We start from the raw sequence: 20,280 nt of genomic DNA on the forward strand, positions 1-20,280 counted from the left end.
CGTAGAAAACAGTGTGGACTCTTTCCTCCAGAACTTCAGACTAGGTTTATTCAGCCATATTTAAACGATATTCAGAATCCAGGGAATTTTTATCATCAGGGCAATTATAATATGTCCTCTCCTGGTGTCACTTTGAGAGGTTCAGAAACTTTGCAAATACAACTTTTCAATTTCCTGGAAAGCACACTGGGTTTCTCAGAGGAAGCCACTGACTATGAGTCTTTGGTCAATAATGATCCTCAGCCATGGAAGATAGCTCCATAGCCAAGATAGTTCTGGCTGGAGGAGATAACAGGGCGAGAGCTGAGCTGGTCTCTGAAATTCTTCCAGGTCTCACCAAATATAATGACACTAACATAGCAACTAATCAAAAGTATATCATCACTGCCTTGTCCACTATCAACCATATTAAAGGTTACCTAATCCTTCTTGGAAATTCCCCTATCCTTGCATAAAAGGGACCTGCGAACTCCTCAGGTATTCACCATTTGATTAATGACCGACTCCACTCACTGGCAATTTCTGAGGAATAAATGCCCTTTGCCTTTGTAAACTATTTGAGTCTGGGATCTTCCTTCAGTGATTCTTGGACTTAACAATCTCTTGAATGAATTGTTTAGTAATAAATTGCCTCTTTCAAGAAAACTCAATTGATGTATAGTAGAGGTTGTAACTACATAACTAGAACACTGGGAACTTACATTTAGACAATGTATGATTACACAAATTTTAGACACATGGAGAGAAAACTTCTTCCTCTATGCTACCTAAAAGCTCTTATTCCTAAAATAAAAATGGTTTAATTAAAGAAATTAGTGGGTTTTAGCCAAAGTATTAGCAACAAGTCAGCGAAGAGTGACAGAAACACTGTAGTTAACTTATTCCTAAAAAGTGATGGGGTCTAAAATGTATCTATTACTTCATAAAATATAGTTATAATTCAATTTAAATAGTAAAGAAATAAACTTTATAGCAAATAACTTCTTTCTGTCTTTCATTTTTCTACATGCTTTGGCAGGATGGGTCTCTGGTTTTCATGGTTGAAGTGTGTCTTACAGATTGGCCTCATCCTGCTGTGTGGAGTCCAGTTGATAGTGTCCTTAATTACAAGCTGTATGAGACAGATTGGACAGATTTGGCTACTGCATGGCAGCCAAATTAATCAGAGTAGCTAATGGAGCAGTGAGCACATAGGAGAATCCAAAAAATGTAAACAGAAGGGCCAGAAAATTTTTGTAGAATATTCTTCATATATATCTCGTGTTTCTACTCATCCTTTGAGCAGTAGTATTGCAGACAATAAAAAGAAAATTATTCATCCATGGAAAACTGGATAGGCTTGTTTACGGTGTGTGAAAATGCCATAGGTGACTTTTTCAAGGAGGGTGATCACTGCCCCTGGGACTTCGAAGTTCTTCAGTTGTCTCTAATATTATTCACTAGTTCCTGTTCATGTGCTGACTGGAAGTTTTCATGTCATATACAGGAATTAGGAATCAGGAATTTAGGAAAAGTTTCTGTTTTAGCCACAGGAAACACTGGATATCCTATATAGATTATAGATAGATTGGAGATAGATAGATAGATAGATAGATAGACAGACAGACAGATAGATATCACATTACACTTTGTTTCTTCTGTAAGCATCAACACGTCTATGAAAGGTTAGTATTCTGTAAGCATGTATAAAAAATTTACAACCATCTGTTTATTTCATACTGATACAAATATATAAAAAGCATACCTTCCTTTAAAAGCTTTATTCTGTTTACTGTTTTTTTCTTTACTACTGTTTCCTATAGTAAATATCTACTTCATCTCTAGGTACTACTGAAATTATCTATTCATATGTAACCTTTTATGGGCTCTTTTTACACAGTTTCTTATACTCATTTTAATAGTTTTTTCATATTCTTCTTTCACATATTGCATCTTGATTTGAGTTTCCTCTTACTCCCCTCCCACTAAACTCACCCCTGCTTAGTACATCTCCCTTCTATCCCTAAATCCACCTCCCTTCTTTCATTCAGAGAGGAGCAGGCCTTCCTGAGACATCAATCAAAGAGGATTTAACAAGCTACAATAAAACCAGGTATATAAAATATCATATCAAAGCTACCCAGTTAGAAGAGAAGGGTTCCACAAGTAAAGGACAGCCTCTCAGCCATATACGTACAAAAGACCTAGGTCTTACCCCTACAAGCTCCCACATCTCTTAAAGTCTCCCCTGAGTCCACCTAAGTTGATTCTGTGGGCCCTATTCTCCTGGTGTGTGTCTAACTCCTCTGATTCCTCCAATCAAGATAATGATTTATAGACCCGAGTTGGTTGCTATATCCTGATTTCTGTTTCTTCTAACAATCCAGTTTTTTTTAAATTTAGATCATAACACTTTCACTCTACTATCACCTATTTCTAGTCTTTACAATGATATGTGTCATAGTTCTCTCCTTGATATTCTATAGCAACATAAACATATAGTGGTATTCTTTAATATAAAATGGTTCCCTTCCCAGGATTTGTCATGTGATTGTAATAGATTTGCTAGTATAAATTTCAGCATTCTCCTGAAAAGCTTGTTCTATTCATCATCTATATAGGATATTATATTTTTAGCAGGCCCTACTGATGAACAAACATTACCAATTTGGAAAAACACCAGTTTCACAATGATCAAGTACATAACATTTTGTTCTTATTTACTTAATAATGTTTATAATAAATAATATTTTAGTCCCTGACCTTCACATTAATTCGCTCACCTAATTACAAAGTAAGCAGTGTGGACAATAAGATCTTTAGAAAATCCCCATGGTTTATCTATGCAGATTGGTATATATAGTCTGGGTTTTATCCCTTAATCTTCAATCCCTAGAAGATTTCTGTTTTGAAGTCTTAAAGCAGTAGATAAAAAATGTTACATAGTTTCGGACTAGGTTATTAAAGAGTTCTATAAACAGTGACCTGATTTGTTCATAGTTCATTCCTGTGGATATCTATAGAAGAAGAGAAAATCTGGGCAGAGAGATCCAGTATTTCAAACATAAAAGATTTCCAAGGACAAGGTAGGAAACTATCTTGGGAATTGCAAGGGAAGTGACACTCTTTCAGGGAGTCTTCTAATACAAATTGTATTTTTGTCTTCTAACATATAGAGCTAATATGAATTTTAGTTGTTTATTATAACACACTAAGCAAGCCTGCTGTGTAAATATATCATCTGAATTGAGATATCCTGCTTGGGGAGAAAAGGGACTCAGAAGTAAAGGAGTTTTTCAAGGATCAGAACTTTTATGAAAGGTACAGTATTCTCAAGGCTCCTCCTGAAAGCTATGCAAACAGTAACAATGGCAGAAAGGAGACTCTCTGAACAAGGAACCAGGGGCTCCAGTAATGCAGATTTCTTCAGCAGCCAATCTTTTGTGAAAGGTTCTCCCTAGTATAGCTTTCTTTGAGTCACCCATCCGTATGTCAGCAACCATTCATCTCTGTTCTGAACAGTAACCATAGTAAAGTCATGATTCATTCTTAGGTTTAAATAGAATTGTTTCTTTGGTCTGTCATTAATGACTTTCTGGTGTGAGTAGTTGGTTAGTCACATCTCCCCAGGCAATCATGCAAGAAAACTTGTAACCTAACAGGAAATGAGAGAATTGCACAGGTATTGATGAAAAGCAATCACACATGGCCAGTACAATATTTAACACACAAAACTAAGATTGGCCTATGAAATGATAGAGCATTTGTGGGGGAAACACTGGCATGGCTACCTTTTCATATGTGATATATGATGACAATCTTGCGAATGGTAATAGTGTATGTTTCCTGGAATGGTCAGTAGGTGATACAAGCAAGGCTGAACCTCCAATCAGTGCCAGATTCTTGATAGGAATCCCAGGTTGTCTGTCTCCTTCTATAAGGTATAGGATTTCTAGCTTCGTAGCATTTACTAAAGAATTTCAGGTATGCCCCCATATTTCTGATATACTAGAGAATATAGTATAATCCATCAAAGTCCTATGCATCACATTAGGTAGTAAACAGTGTGTATCATCAGTTTTATGGCTTTCAGGGGGAAGGACTATAGGCATGCAATAAAGACTCATCTATCTTGCCAAAAACTTTGCCTGTAAAAGTGAAGATTTATAATGGAAAGGGTATATACCGATTTTATTCTCATCATTATTCTGGAGTTTAGCGTGAAATGTAGGTAAAGGAAGGAGGGGATGGGACAATTAACTTACTGTTTATTATAGATAACAGTATGCAAGGGTTAAAGTTTTAGTGTTAGATCATTTCTAAAAAGACTTTCTTGAGATCCAAATCTTGGATCTCATGGTAAGAACCAGATAGCGAGGATGTAGAAAATATGGATAAAGAAATAGACAACTCTCAAACTCACTCTTTAATTCAGATAAACAGGAAATCTATAATTTAGTAAGAAAATATTGACCTTTGTAATGATCCAGAAGAAAGTATGACAGCTGAGATAACTGTGAATAAGAAATGAAAGAACCAATCATAGCTAACATGAACAATGGGGACAGCTCTTATGAATTTGAGTGCTGTGAGAGTAGAGACTTAATATAAATACTGGTGCCTCTTGAGATTAAAAAAATGTGGAACTGAAACAATAGGCTTAGTATTTGTCTTTGGTGGACTGTGGCATAAAAGGCATTGAAATATTTAATTATATCTTTCCTGAAGTGCTCACAAATATCAGGGCCTGGATAATATGTAAAACCTGAGCATTGTTGAGAGAAATGGACACTGGGGAGTCAGTGTTTAAGACTCACTTCACTGGGCTTGATATGAATATATTGACAGAAGAGAAGTAAGTAAACTCATTTAGGTCCTCGAGACTGGTGTGGCACTATATGGATTTCCATAGTGTGTCCTTCTGAGGTAGAAGTGGCTATAGAACGTAAGTATTATTTAGACTAATATGTGAACAAGGTGGAGGAAGAACAACTAGCACAGTCGACTACGAAGGTGAAATAAAGCATACCAATGGATCTCTTCCCATCAGTAGAAGTCAAAATGTAGCTAGAGTTGTATAGATCTCGAGACTGAGGGAGTAAAATTGAATGCTAAATGTTATACTAATTGTCTTCTATTGGCTTTAAAGCCTGAGCAGCAGTTCTCAGAAAACATAGATAGTGTTTTAGAAACTATAGATTGCCACCAAAATAGCTCATTTCGGAAACAAGAATAAAACATATGTGCAGGTCAAAATAGTAACCTTGCCTAAGATGTGGACAGTTATTCTGGTGACTATAAGAATGCATTAACACTTACAAGAAAGAATACTGTAACGATTGTGGTCCTTTCAGTAGCCAAGTGCATGTCCAGGTATGTGCTTGATATAAAGGCAAGAACTACAGTACTGGCTAAGATCCGACTAGAACTTGAGATCTTATTCCATGGCCAGCATAGCTGGGTAGAAAACAGCTGTCTTAGTTTGGGTTTAATTGGTGTGAACCTCATGACCACAGCAACTCTTAGAAAAGAAAACATTTAATTAGGCTGGCTTACAGTTTCAGAAGTTTTGTCCATTATGATTTTGAGGGGAAACTTGACATCATGCTGGCTGACAAGGTTCTGGGGAAGAACCTAAGAGACCTAAATCTTGATCTAAGTCTTCCTGTGACGTAGAGCCACTGAGCCTGGCCTTGAGCTTCTGAAGCCTCAAGCCTACTCTCTAGTGACACACTTCTTCCAACAAAGGGATTCCTACTCCAACAAGAACACAACCCCTGACAGTGTTATTTCCAATGTGCCTATAAGGGCCATTTTACTCAAACCACCACAGGCATTATCTTCTCACTGGGCTTTAAGCCAGACCAAATAATCTAAAGTGTTTGAACAGAGACCACTGTAGATGTACATTGGCCACACAGCAGGAGTTGTAGCCTACGTTAAAGCCTAGGGGTAGAAATGTCACACGTAATAAGTGTAGTTTGCAGGGCTAGATGGGATAATGCTCACCACATACTGAGTGTTACTCTTTTAATGCAACAATTGATACAAGTTATGACATTATTATCGCTGTACTTGGTCTTGCTAACATGCATTTTGGTACACCTTCATATATCTAAGATCAGTTAGCAGATTCTTGGAACATGTAAGAACACTAATGACAGCAGTTATGGAATTTAAATGAAGGAACCCTGTGTGAATTGGAAAGAGAACTCCCAAAAGTTGTTTGATGGAAACTCAGGACCAGTGTCAGTTTAACTCTCAAAGAATTTCAAAGAATTATTGGCCAGGAAGATCTACTCTACATGGCAAAGGACAGCCTAGGTAAAAACACTATTGCTGGTTGGAATGATCTACTGTCTATTCTGGGAATAGCAAAATGTTTCTGATAGTCAGCTAAAGCTCTTTCCATAGTGGTTTTCTTCCAAGTACCAAAAGATGCCACATGGGCCATGTATGAATATGATATATGCTATATTACCAACATGTCAGGGAAGAGAGGTCTAGTAAAATTGTGATACTAATATTTTTGTGTAATCAACTACTTTAGAATAGTACTAAGGTCCAATATATCAGATTGGGGTCATTATTAATGTTGTAAGACATAACCTGTATCTGATTAGCATCTGGGATTAACAACTGATATATTTTTTAAAAGGAGGTGAGGAATATATCCAATCAATTGTTAAACAATTGTATCTATGCCCATAGATACTGCCATTGTGCCAGCTTTTTCATAGAAGTGACTCTGTGTTTGTTTCACAGTGGATAAGTTAATGCAGAGATTCATAACTGGTCAGGCTGCTTACAGTAAGTGATTGTTGCTATGGTATATAACCCAGTGCTCAGAAAACAGATAAAAATGCAAGATTCATCAGGTCTCTCATCTTATATAATATGTAAGCAATAACAGTTGTTATGAGAATAGACTCTCAGTTATCAGCAAGTTCTAAAGGACTTACGCAGTGCTCCAGTGGTTCAACTTTATTTAGTGTTTACCATTCTAGAAGAGAGGTGGGTTCTTTAAATACATCTACCTTTGAACTATTTGTCCTTTTGTAAGTGACTGCTTACCCACATAATCTCAATAAAGTCACTTGCATACTAATCTAGAATTGGGTAGAATATCTTCTTTCTGTCATATATTCTTTGGATTGAAAGAAAATGTGCTCAGATCTCCCCAGTAAAAGTTACATAACGCAGTCTTCAAAACAAACATAACCATAATGTTACAATGTCGTATACATTAAATTTATATTCACTAAACAGAAGTATCCAAAAATCATAGGAACCTAGTAGCTATTATATGTTGCACAACTTTCAGAACTAAGCTAAAAAAAATAAATAAAATAAATAAAAAGCTCACTCTTAATCATAGCTGAATATAAGAGCAGCTCTTGTCATCCAAAAAATTGGTACAGAGGTAACTTTACACAAAAGATACACACACACACACACACACACACACACACACACACACACACACACACTCACAATAGGAAGATGAATGATGTACTTGGTGTTGCTGACAATACTAAAGACGAAGTCTCTGTGATAGCACAGCTCTTGATAAACGATGATGCTGTTTGTCCATTGGGAGTTTTGAATGATGAAGAGTACAGACAGTGATATCAGAATATTTACTTTTCCTCAGGGATTTCATGGAATACATAGAAATATTATCAGCAAACAATTGTGTTGAGCTAAGATGAACAGAATACTAAGGAGGATACCTAGTTCAGATATATGATATTAAATGTAATATTTATAGGTCTCTATTTTCTTTAGTTTTAGGAATGCAGTGTGTACTAGGTGAGCAAATAAGTCTGTTTTAGGACCAACTATCACTTAAGATTCTTGTGTCTATCATTCTCCAGTCCCCTGTACAATTGCTAAAATTAACTGTGATTATTATTCTTTTTTGTTGTGTCCGTGATAAAAACTAAAAGAAGCCTGTTTAAAGAAAGTAACCCTTCTTTTGGGTCATAGTTTTACATTTTTCAGTATCTGGTCATGATTGTATTGTTTGTTTGTATTTTGTATGTTTATTTGTTTTGTTTTATTTTTGACCATAAAAAAGTAGAAATATTAATAAAAGGTAATTGTAGAGGAAAACTTTTACTCCCTGGCTTCTGGAAAGTCAAAACAATGTGTAAGTGGCCTTTCCTAATTCCACCATTTTCTTCATTCTCAGATCCCAGGCTATGAAATGATACTTTTAGGTATTCCACCCTTCACTTGTATCCCCAGAGAAACATAGACAAAACATAGTTATCAATCTCTTAAGTAACTCTCTGTCAAGCATCAACCATAATGAAAGTGTGACTCTGAAACATCAGGGTTTGAGAGACAAAAGAACTTCCTTTGAGATCTTGACAATACGTTTGTCCACCTTTACTTCTGTAAACAATAGAATCAGTCTAAGATATGCTATTCAAAAGTCGTCAAGTTGCCCAAGAGAAGTTTATTCCAGAGATATTTTGATATGCGAGTCACTCTGCCACCATGGCTAACATCTAATTAATCTAAACATGGTCATCTCATTGGAATATAACTTACATTACCTTTTATGGCTTTAAATACAAATTGCTCTCAAAGAACAAACTACCTTCTAGGTTTCAATAAACAATTCATCATTTTCTCTGGGATACTTTGCTTGAGAGACAAATTTTTAGAAAATATGTTTGAGACAATGAAGTAGAAAGACACACCAACATTAACATAATTGAGAAGTATCATATTTTTTTCATATTCAGCATGTATTTCTTGAGTATATGCAGGGAACTGAACTTGATACAACACATTAAAAAGAAAATAAATCAACACAAGCTCTAGGTAGAAGATACAAAACAATAAAAAGCAGACACAACCAGAATTTAAAAGGTGTATTTGCTTAGCTATTAAAGCAATATTGTGATGCAAATGTAATGGTGTTATAAAACTCCAAGTTTCTATCACTCAACAGTTAGAAAACTACAAAAAATATTATGTTATCTTTGTGTTATCCTTGAAATAATTTGTATGTTTTTCTATTTGTATTCCAGTCCCAAAGACCAATCACTGCTCCTAGATATTTCTATATTTTTCTACAATTCACAAGATGTCAAAACTTAAAACCTGTAATTTTTACACCTAGTATACCAACCAATAATATCTTAACAATAAATATTGTCTTTTACAACCCTTTATTTAACTATTGCTCTATTTCTCAAACTTCTTGGTTTTTAACTTATTGAAAAATTTCAACACGATATTATTGAATAGGGTATATATTAATCTTATTAATTGTAATCGTAAATAATATATAATACTTAGTTCTACAATAGGATAACCAATATTAACATATTATGAAATTTATTGGAATAAATAATATATCAAATTTATTTTAACACAAATATCGCACCTTAAAAGAGATGTGCCATCATTTCAACCTCATCTTTGAAAAGGTGGTTTGACTATATTATTGCAGATCCCTTCAGGGTCCTGTTAAACTTACTATACTACTAGATCGAAAATTCAAGTCTACATTTAAGATGTTGATCTTTGTTGCTTAGACAGAAGTACATAAAAAAAAATTGACCTGCCCCACAAACAGCTAAAAAATGTATTAACAGTGTTTTCAAATAGTTGTAATTTTATTCTTTAATGCAATGCCCAAATAAAACAAGATTTTAATTTTTTTTTGAGAATTCCACACATGTGATTATTGCATTGACATAATTTCTAACGATATTCTATACCTCCAACTCCTACTGTGTCCTTTCAAGTTCAGAACCTTTTTCTTACTATTTTCAGTTGTACACATAGTCACACACACACACACACACACACACACACACACACACACACACACATATATGAATACAACCTGCTGGATCCATTTAGTGATTCTCATGTGTATCTATGTTAACAAGCTGAATGCCTGGGCTAATTCCCTATCATGGGGTTTTCCCTGGAGTTGACTGAGTGTTCACTTACCAGTTGTTAAAAACTGTAGGTCTTTCTGATGGCTAGTCTTGATTGTAACTTGACTGTATCTGGAAGGAAAAATACAGAAATAGAGTGCTTACCTGTGAGAGATTTTCTGCTCGGTTTGGAGTGAGTAAAACTACTTCTAGTCCAGACTTTTGAGGTAGGAAGACACTGTTAATCTGAACCTTGGGCCTGGAAGACTTAGGACTCTGATCTTGAAATCAGAAGACACGCCTTTAATCTGAGATACCCATTCTTGTGGGACTGAGCAACTACTAGATACTTAGACTTTCCATTCACAGCTAGTCATGGTCGGATTAGTTGTACTGCAGCCTGTAAGTCCTTTTAATAAATTTCAGAGAGGGAGAGAGAGGAGAGAGACAGAGACAGAGAGAGAAAGAGACAGAGAGAGACAGAGACAGAGACAGAGACAGAGACAGAGACAGAGACAGAGAGACAGAGACAGAGAGAGGCATTCCATATATAAGTTCTGTGGCTCTAGAGAACTTTATTCAGTCTCTATCTAGTGGAGAGATCTTGAGAGATGTTCCTCATCCATGTAGGCAAGTCATCAAGTAGTAGCATTTTTCAGGCCATATTTATGTGACCACTGGTTAGTATTTTATTGATAGAGCTTCCTTTCATATGTAGAAGACAATATGTGGGTACATATCCTTGTCGTCTGGCTCTTAAATCTTTCTGAACTCTCTTACCTAGTGTGCCCTTAGCCTCAGGGGTAGTCATGATGTTGTAGATATATTAATTGGGTCCACTGTTATCTGTATTATGATCAGTTGTAAATTTCTGTGATGGTCTCTCTTCTGCAAAAATGAATCTTTTTTGTTTTATTAAGTAAAGAATGAGATCTACACTCACCTAGATATAAGGATAGTACTTAGATTGTATATTGAAAGTAAACTGATTTAGAAATGTTTCTGTAAGTATTCCTATAGCATTTGTGATCTCATTACTTATGGGTAGTTATCTGTATTTGGAGTACTGTATTGGAGTTATGAATTTCCCTGTATTGTGTGGGTCTTAAATCCACTTAAATAACTGTTGGTTAACCCTGATATAGAGTACCACTACTCTGCCAGGCTGGACAGTGTCTTGGTTCATGGACTTTGGAACTGGGTAGGACTTTTGTTTTCCTCCCTCAGCATCTTCTATTAGCAACTTCAGATGTCATAAGAGAAATATGACAGGTGAATTCCTTAAATCTCTGTCTCCAATGTATGTGGTATTTTCAGCAATAGGGTCTTTTCCAGAAAGTTCTGTGAGACAACCACAGAAAGTGACATTATCCTATATCATTTAGATTGGCTTTGATTTCTATGTCCAATGACCTGAAGGGAAATTTTTCACATCTAGTCCTAAGATTTTAGTTAGATAATCTATAGCTTTTATGGGAAATATTATCATTATGAATACTTACCTTTGTTTAATTTATTTATACACGTATACACATTGTTGACCTTCCTGCTCAGATAGGAAGGTGTCTTAAGACTCAGAAGCCCAGGAACCAGTCAGCTGAGGTGAGAAGGTACCCCAGTGTAAGGGTATTCTGAGACATAAAGACCCAGGGAACACACAGCTCTGAGGTGGGACAGTGTCCCAAATGAAAGACATCGTGAGACAAGGGAGTCCAGGAAGGAAAAAACTCTGAGAGGTAGCCTCCTCAGTGTAGACATTCTGTTGGTATCAGGAATTGCCTTCAACAGCGACACCATTTGGTCACTGTTGCCATGGCAATAGCCATACATTCCCAGAAAAACTTTTGGCTCAATATCCAACTCCACCTGGGAGCAGTTACATTATGTCATTTTACAAATGAAAGGCAGACAGCTTCTGCTCTCTCTCTCTCTCTCTTCCTCCTCCTTTCTCTTCTTTCTCTCACCCCTTACCCATGTCCCATTCTCCCATTAAATCTCTCCACATGGAACCTTTGGTTTGGTGTGTTTTACCAGGTGAGTGCTGTCCAATATTTAAACAACGCCTTACAGTTCCCAGGGTAGGGTCTTCTAGGTGAGGCGCTCAGGAGCCTGAGCCCTGCTCCTTCTCTTTGCTTCTTCCTGTCTTCTCTTCACTGCTTCTTGGTTTTATGATGGGAAAGTCACAGTAGGCAACAAATCTCATGAAAGAGATCTATTGGGATGGCTGTTCTCTGATCCTGTGAGCAGACAGCGCAGAATTGGATAAGGAGCAGAGCTTATATAGTATTTTTTGGGAGGGGGTGGGGGTGGAGCTTCTATGGAAGAGATTTTCAGGGTGAGGATTGGTGGGATTTCAAATCCTGAGTTTTGGACTCAGGACTCAAGTCAGGGATTTTCAGGGTTTCCTTTTCAGAGATGATTTTGCCTTTTGTTCAGACCTTTCACCTAAAATTAGCATTAACTGGATATGGTCCTGTTGAGAGGCTGGAGTTGATCTTTGTGATAGTTACAGAGGCTTGAAACCCTTTATGGGAGGTCTAGGGGAGGGCATGGATGCTTGGGATCCTCAGGCAGGGCCAGGCTACTTTGCTGCCCTGAGTGCTCTACAAAGAATACAAAGAATACAAAGTTTATAGCCTCTGGCTATTATAAATAAGGCTGCTATGAACATAATGGGGCATGTGTCTTTGTTGTATGTTGGAGCGACTTTTGGGGATATGCCCAGGAGAGGTATAGCTGGGTCCTCAGGTAGTGCAATGTCCAAATATACAGCCACCAAACTAGATACGATGGATGAAGCTAAGAAGTGCAGTCTGACAGGAACCAGATGTAGATCTCTCCTGAGAGACACAGCCAGAATATGTCAAATTCAGAGGCGAATGCTAGCAGCAAACCACTGAGCTGAGAACGGGAATCTCGTTGAAGGAAACAGAGAAATGACTGAAAGAGCTGACGAGGCTTGAGACCCCATAAGAACAACAATGCCAAGCAACCAGAGTTTCCGGGGACTAAGCCACTGCCCAAAGAGTATACATGGACTGACCCTGAGCTCCAAATTCATAGGTAGCAATGAATAGCCTAGTAGGGGCACCAGGGGATGGGGAAGCCATTGGTCCTGTCAAGACTGAACCCCCAGTGAATGAGATTGTTGGGGGAGTCAAAAATGGAGAGGGTGTGGAGGGGAACACCCATATAGAAGGGAAGGGGAAGGGGTTAGGGGGATGTTGGCCTGGTAACTGGGAAAGGGAATAAACTTTGAAATGTAAGAAATACCCCATTTAATAAAAAATGGAAGAAATAAAAAAGAATACAAAGTTTACAAGGAAGCCTGGAACAGAATAGCCTTTTCTTTCTTCCTTTCTTTCCTTCTTTCTTTCTTTCTTTCTTTCTTCCTTCCTTCCTTCCTTCCTTCCTTCCTTTCTTTCTTTCTTCCTTCCTTCCTTCCTCTTTCTTTCTTTCTTTTCTTTCTTTTTTCCTTCCTTCTTCATTCCTTCCTTTCTTGTGCTAATTTTTATTGGATATTTATTTTATTTACATTTCAAATGTTTTCCTTTTCGGTTTCCTGTCCATAAATCCCCATCCTATCTACCCTTCCTTCTTCTATGAGTGTGATCTCCACCCTTTCTACCTTCTCCGCCACACTGACTGTGGGTTCCAGTCTTGGCAGGACCAAAGGCTTCTCCTCCCATGGTGCCCAACAAGGCTACTGTCTGGTACACATGCAGGCAGAGCCATGAGTCTGTCCATGTGTTCTTTGGGTGTTGGTTTAGTCCCTGGGAGCTCTGGTTGGTATTGCTGTTTTTATGGGGTTGCAAACCCCTTCAGCTCCTTGAATCCTTCAATTCCTTCAATGGGGACCCCATTCTCAGTTCAATGGTTTGCTGTTAGCTTTCTCCTCTGTATTTGTCATGCTCTGGCAGAGCCTCTCAGGAGACAGCTATATCAGGCTCCTGTCATCATGCACTTCTTAGCATAGGCAGTTGTCTGGGTTTGGTGGCTGTATGTATAAGGGCTGGATCCCCAGGTGGGGCAGGCTCTGAATGGCCATTCTTTCAGTCTCTGCTCCAAACTTTGTCTCCAAATCTCTTCCTATGAACATCTTTGTTCCCTCTTTTAAGAAGGACTGAAGCATCTGTACTTTGGTTATCCTTCTTGAGCTTCATGTGATCTATGGATTTTATCTTGGATAATTCTTGATTTTTGGGCTAATATCCACTTATCAGTGAGTACATACCATGTGTGTTTTTTTCTGATCAGGTTACCTCACTCAGGATGACATTTTCTAGTTCTATCCATTTGCCTATGAATTTCATGAAGTCATTCTTTTTAATAGCTAATTAGTACTCCATTGTATAAATGTACTACATTCTCTATATCCATTCCTCTGTTGAAGTACATCTGTGTTCTCCCAGATTCTGGCTAAAAGCCTTCTCTAACACTTCAGTAGTGTGAAGATCTTACAATACTCTCCACAATGCTTTGTAAGATCTTTTTGCTGGGAGTTGGGGATTTAGCTCAGTGGTAGAGCACTTGCCTAGCAAGCGCAAGGCCCTGGGTTCGGTCCCCAGCTCCGAAAAAAAAAGAAAAAAAAAAGATCTTTTTGCTGAATGCAAATTTTCATTCTACATGGAGAAATCAAGCTGATGCCCAACTAGAATTTTCATCTGTATTGACTAGTATTTATAATGCTAGAACCAGATTTGATATTTCTGCAGTATAAACACCAAATAGTAGGGAAAGACCATATTGTTTTGTGGTTATTAGGAAATAATTTTTCTTGTCTCAAATAATCAAGATGATTCATTAACTCCTAGGGATACTGGACTATGGCTGTGGAGATAATCCACTAAAGCAGGGTAAATTTCATTTTATCTCTTGTTTTAGTTTACTCTAAGCTTGTACTTTATGGTTACCTTTTCTTAAATAGCTTAAATTCATTTAAATTCACTTTTTTTGTTGTGAAATAAACTGTTATATCACCAAATCAATAATTCCCCAGAACAAAATTCTGAGATATTGCTTCAAGAGATCACTAAAGTAATACAAGGTCATGCAGCAGCCTTTAATGAGGGAAGAGTGGTCCTCTCTGAAAGAAGATTTTAGACAGAGAAGACCTTGCAAAGACCAACCAAGATTAGCGCCCTGAGGATGAAACCTACCCTGAACCATATACTGAAATTCCAGAATATAGGGAAAAAAATCACTACTCTGTAAACCTGCACCATGTGCTCCTTGGTCTGGGTGTTCTTAACACTGCAATGCTCTGACATTCTACCTTTATTATTTCTCTCTTGTATTGCTCTGACAATACAAAAAAATTACAAAAATTAGTATTACAGTAGAGAATCTCTTACTTTGTGGAATGTATGTATCCTACCTGGGATATCATTTAACTTGGCCTATGAAGTCTTCATTTGTATAATTGGTAGCTTTTGCATAAGAAATGTCTTTCGATATTTCTAAATGATGTGATCTGTTTTAATGAAGATTTAAGTAGTGGTTGAAACCGTCTATATTTTCCTGAACTTGGAGTCATTTATTAGTACAGTTCAGAAATGATTTCTTTTGGGACCAAAATCTACCCAAATGCAAATAAACCAGATTTAAAGGGACTTCTGAATATATATAAGACATGCTAAGGCACCTAACATCAGTGTTTCATAAAGGTACTTACTGTTAGAAAAACACACACTTTTTTTTAACCAGGAATTTTAATTTATTTATTTTTGCACTACAGATTCTATTCCCCTCCCGGTCCACCCTGCAACTGGTCCACATCCCATACCTCCACCCTGTCCCCCACCCTGCACTCCCCATCCCCATTTCCACAAGGATGTCCCCACCCCATCAGACTTCTTAACTTCCTGGGCCCTCCAGGCTCTTGAGGGTTAGGTGGCATCTTCTCTGACTGAACCCAGACCCAGGAGTCCTCTGCTGTACATGTGTTGGAGGCCTCATCTCAGCTGGTGTATGCTGCTTGGTTGGTGATCCAGGTATGAGAGATCTCAGGGGTCCAGGTTAATTGAGACTGCTGGTCCTCCTACAGGGTTGCCCTCCTCCTCAGCTTCCTCCAGCTTTTTCCTACTTCAACCAGAGGGGTCAGCAGCTTCTGTTCATTGGTTGGGTGCACACATCTGCATCTGACTCTGTCAGCTGCTTTTGGGTCTTTTGGAGGGCAGTCATGATAGGTCCCTTTTTGTGAGCACCCCATAGCCCCAGTAATGGTGTCAGGTCTTGGGACCTCCCCTTGAGCTGGATCCAACTTTGGGCCTGTCACTGGATCTTCCATTTCTTCAGGCTCTTCTCCATTTCCATCCCTGCATTTCTTTCAGACAGGAAGAAATATGCATCCAAGTTTTGACTGTGGGATAGCAACTCCATCCCTCACTTGATGTCTTTATGCTGGAGGTGGGTTCAATTAAATTCCCTCTCTCCCACTGTTGGGCATTTTATCCAGGGTCCCCCCTCCCATTTGAATTCTAAGAGTCTCTCACTTCCCAGGTCTCTGGTATATTTTGGAGGGTCCTCCCAACCTGCTTCCTCTGAGGTCACCTGTTTCCATTCTTTTTGTTTGCCCTCAGTTCTTCAGTCCTTTTCCCCTACCCAATACCAGATCACGTTCCCCTCTACACACTTCTAAAGAGCAAAGCTAAAGTTAGAGATGTCTAAACAGTTTATCTAAAATCACACCTATGAGGTCTAAACTGTGCATCTATTTTCACAGAAAATATGTGTATTCTTTATTATGTCCATTTCAAAAAACATGAAAAATCACAGACAGTGAGTGCAATAAGGAGAACATAGCTCTACCCTCTAGTAATATTTCAACTTGACACAGGAAGTAGAGTTATTTAAAAAGAGGAACTCTCAACTGAGAAATGCCTCTATAAGATCCAGCCATAAGGTATTTTCTTAAATACTGACTGGTGTGAGAGGGCCCAGGCCACTGTGGCTGGTTTCATTCCTAGGCTGGGGTCCTAGTGTAAGGGTTCATGTTTCATCTAAAACTGGCACCCAGCACTCAAATAGTATGTAAATACAAAGAGCCTATTCTGCAGAAGTCCAGCATGCTGAGTTTCCTGTTACCAAAATAGAGGTTTGACCAATTGAGCTTGCAGGCCTGATTTAAAGCACATTAGGGGATCCTAGTGTAGGTGACCTATATCTTACTCTATCTCTAGGGACATTCCGTAACCCAGGTATGAGGTCTGGAAACTGTTGCTGAGGAAGTAGCTGAGGAAGTTTGGAAACTGCTGATGACCCATTGTCCTTGCCTCAGGCCAGGTGGTGGGGCTTCTGAGGCCAGGACTTGCTTGGACTTGCCAGTCCAGAATTGCCAATTTGAAGCCTGTCATGGAGTCAGCCTAGCCTTCTCAGTCGGTCTTATAAGAAAGCAGGTTGAATAAGTCAGGGGAAGCAAGCCAGTAAGCACCACCCTCCATGACTTCTGTATCAGCTCCTGCCTCCAGTTTCCTGCCCTGTTTGACTTCCTTTAATGATGAACCATAATGTGGAAATGCAGTCAAATAAACCTTTTACTTGCCAACTTGCTTCTTGGTCACTCTATTTCCTCACAGCAACAGAAACCCTAAGACAATGGACTGTAATTAACATGATACTAGTGAAGATATCTGTAGATAAAACTGACAGTTTATTTTTATCTTGGATGCTGTTTGTGATAGAAAATTCATTTAAATTTTAATACTTATAATATCTTTTAGGAACGTTTTAGTGTAACACAAGGTGAAATTGGAAGGTGTCCGATCATTCAGAGATGAACCACTCTTCCTTGAAGGAGGGAAGACAGTAGCTGCGATCACCTTTTCATAGTGTGAACTACATAGCTAATGTTTCCTTACCTATAACTGAGAGCAATAATATATCAGTGCAATTGCTATTAAAAACTGTTACAAAATGTATAAAACAAGCTTATGCTTTAGAATTATCTACCATCTATATATCTATTATATATATACATATACATATATATATATATATGTGCATAATTTTATTTCACCAACAAAGGCGCTTGATTTCTATATAGATATATCAGATTGAAATGCAAAAAATGAGGTTCAGGAATACTTATAATTATTAACATACTAGTTATATCTGTAATGGGATCTGAGGCCCTCTTCTGGTGTGTCTGAAGAGAGTGACAGTGTATATGTAACATAAATAAATGTTTAAAAAATAACCATAAGATTAGCACCAAAATCCACAGAAACAAAAAATACATATTTTAAATATATAATTATTATATAATATTAAAATATGTCTATCATGTCAATTTCCAGAAAATTTATGAACTAATAATACTTTATAATTTTAGTAATGATATTCTTATCACATACTGTGTCTTATCTGTAACATTTTTTGAAACAAAGACTGGTCACATTGGGAGGCATTAAATTTTAATTTTATAAAGATAATTTTCTTTATTAGATATGAGGCAATATTTGCATTTACTATGATAATCATCCATTTTCATTAACCTAACAAGCTTATTGGAATTTTGCTACTATAGAGTTTAACTGTCACCAGGTGATCTATAAAAGTATAATATAATACTCTGAGGGATATACATTCTGTTTCTTTGTCTTTTAAGAAAATTAAGTAGTTAGTTGGGTATGGCTTACATTTCAGAGCGTAAGTAGAGTCCATGACCATCATGGCAGAGGCATGGCACTCAACAGGCAGATATGGCTCTGAATTATTAGCTGAGACTGTATATCTCTGCACATCTATCTGCTTGTCATTCTTGCATTCTCCCAAACATGTATGACCCTAAATCTGCTTTGGGAACTGCCTTTAAGCAGTCCACTTTCTGAAGATTGGGCGGCATGTAGTTTGAGGAAGTGTTTTTAAGATAGATCTCTATGTGATCCATGGCAAAGATAAATTTCTCTGCACAAAGGCTAGAGGCCTCCCAGCCACCCTAGGGCACATTTTCTCCTTTTCTGGGATGTAGAGGAAAAAGTTCTCTATCTTCATGAATCAACACTGCAAGTAGCTGCCAAGGATATAACAGGTGCTCTCTGTCTCTATTTGATAAGTTCTGACCTTCAGATCAAGGCTTTTGTCTCTTCTAGGATTTTCTGCCATGTGTTATAGCTGTTTCATGACACATTCGACAATTTCTGATTCCCCAGCAGCTCAGGTGCAAACTATTCATTCACTCAAGCCTGGTCCAGGCCCTCAGTGTGTTCTGCAGCCTACCTCCTCACTATCATGATCAAAGTCCTGTTCACTGAGCCCGAGTACTTCTGTCAGCATTTGTGAATCACTATCAATTCTTAGTCTGTCATCCTTTCTGAATATGAAGCTTATAGCAGGCGCTTCAAGCACATTTCCTAGAGCTACTAGCAGTGTAGTACAGGACAGCAAAATCCCTCTTTCCTGTCTTCCCACTCAGCATATTCTGTTTGGAGGCTCTAAGAGAAGTAGGTACCTGGCCAAAGCTTAGAGGGGGTGTGGATAATTTTAGATTTAGAACTTGGAAGAGTACAAAGAAGGAAAGATAAAACCTTGGTTTAAAAAAAAGAACAATGTTTTCTATGATATCTTCTGCCCCTGAGATTCTCTCTTCAAATCTCTTGTATTCTGTTTGTTGATTCTTGTGTCTATGACTTCTGATCTCTTTCCTAGGTTTTCTATCTCCAGGGTTGTCTCCCTTTGTGATTTCTTTATTGTTTCTAATTCTATGTTTAGATCCTGCATCGTTTTGTTCAATTCCTTTACCTGTTTGGTTGTGTTTTCCTATAACTCTTTAAGGGATTTTTGTGTTTCCTCTTTAAGGGCTTCTACTTATTTACCTGTGCTCATCTGTATTTCTCTAAGGGATTTATGTCCTTCTTAAAGTCCTCTATCATCATCATGAGATGTGGTCTTAAATCCAAGAAGTGCTTGCTGACAAGAGCCTGACATAGATGTCTGCCGGAGACTTACTGATACAGGTGAGGATGCTTGCAGCGAACCATCGAACTGAGCATGGGGACCCCAATGGAGGAGTTAGAGAAAGAACTGAAGGGGCTGAAGAGGTTTGCAACTCCATATGAAGAACAACTATATCAACCTACCAAACCCTTCAGAGCTCCCAGGGACTAAACCTCCAATCAATGAGTACACATGGCGGGACTTATGGCTCAAGCTGCATATATAGCAGAGGATGGCATTGTTTGACATCAATGGGAGGAGAGGCCCTTGGTCCTGTAATCACTCGATGCCCCAGTGTAAGGGAATGCCAGGCTGTTGAGTTTTGAGTAAGTGGGTGGGAGTGGGAGAATCTTCATGAAAGCAGGGGCTAGAGAATGGGAGGGGGAAAGGGGAAAACATTTGAAAAGTAAATACATAAAATATCCAATAAAAAAGAAAAAAATGATAATGTTCTGCAATG

The 20,280-nt window shown here is 37.9% G+C and overlaps 1 pseudogene; it reads right to left on the bottom strand.

Moving 5' to 3' along the window:
* Positions 1 to 18,639: 18,639 nt before the first annotated feature.
* LOC116913916 lies at positions 18,640 to 19,160 on the bottom strand (annotated as a pseudogene).
* Positions 19,161 to 20,280: the final 1,120 nt, after the last annotated feature.

This window comes from Rattus rattus, chromosome 12 (assembly GCF_011064425.1).
Source record: "Rattus rattus isolate New Zealand chromosome 12, Rrattus_CSIRO_v1, whole genome shotgun sequence".
In the NCBI taxonomy this organism is placed as follows: Eukaryota; Metazoa; Chordata; class Mammalia; order Rodentia; family Muridae; genus Rattus; species Rattus rattus.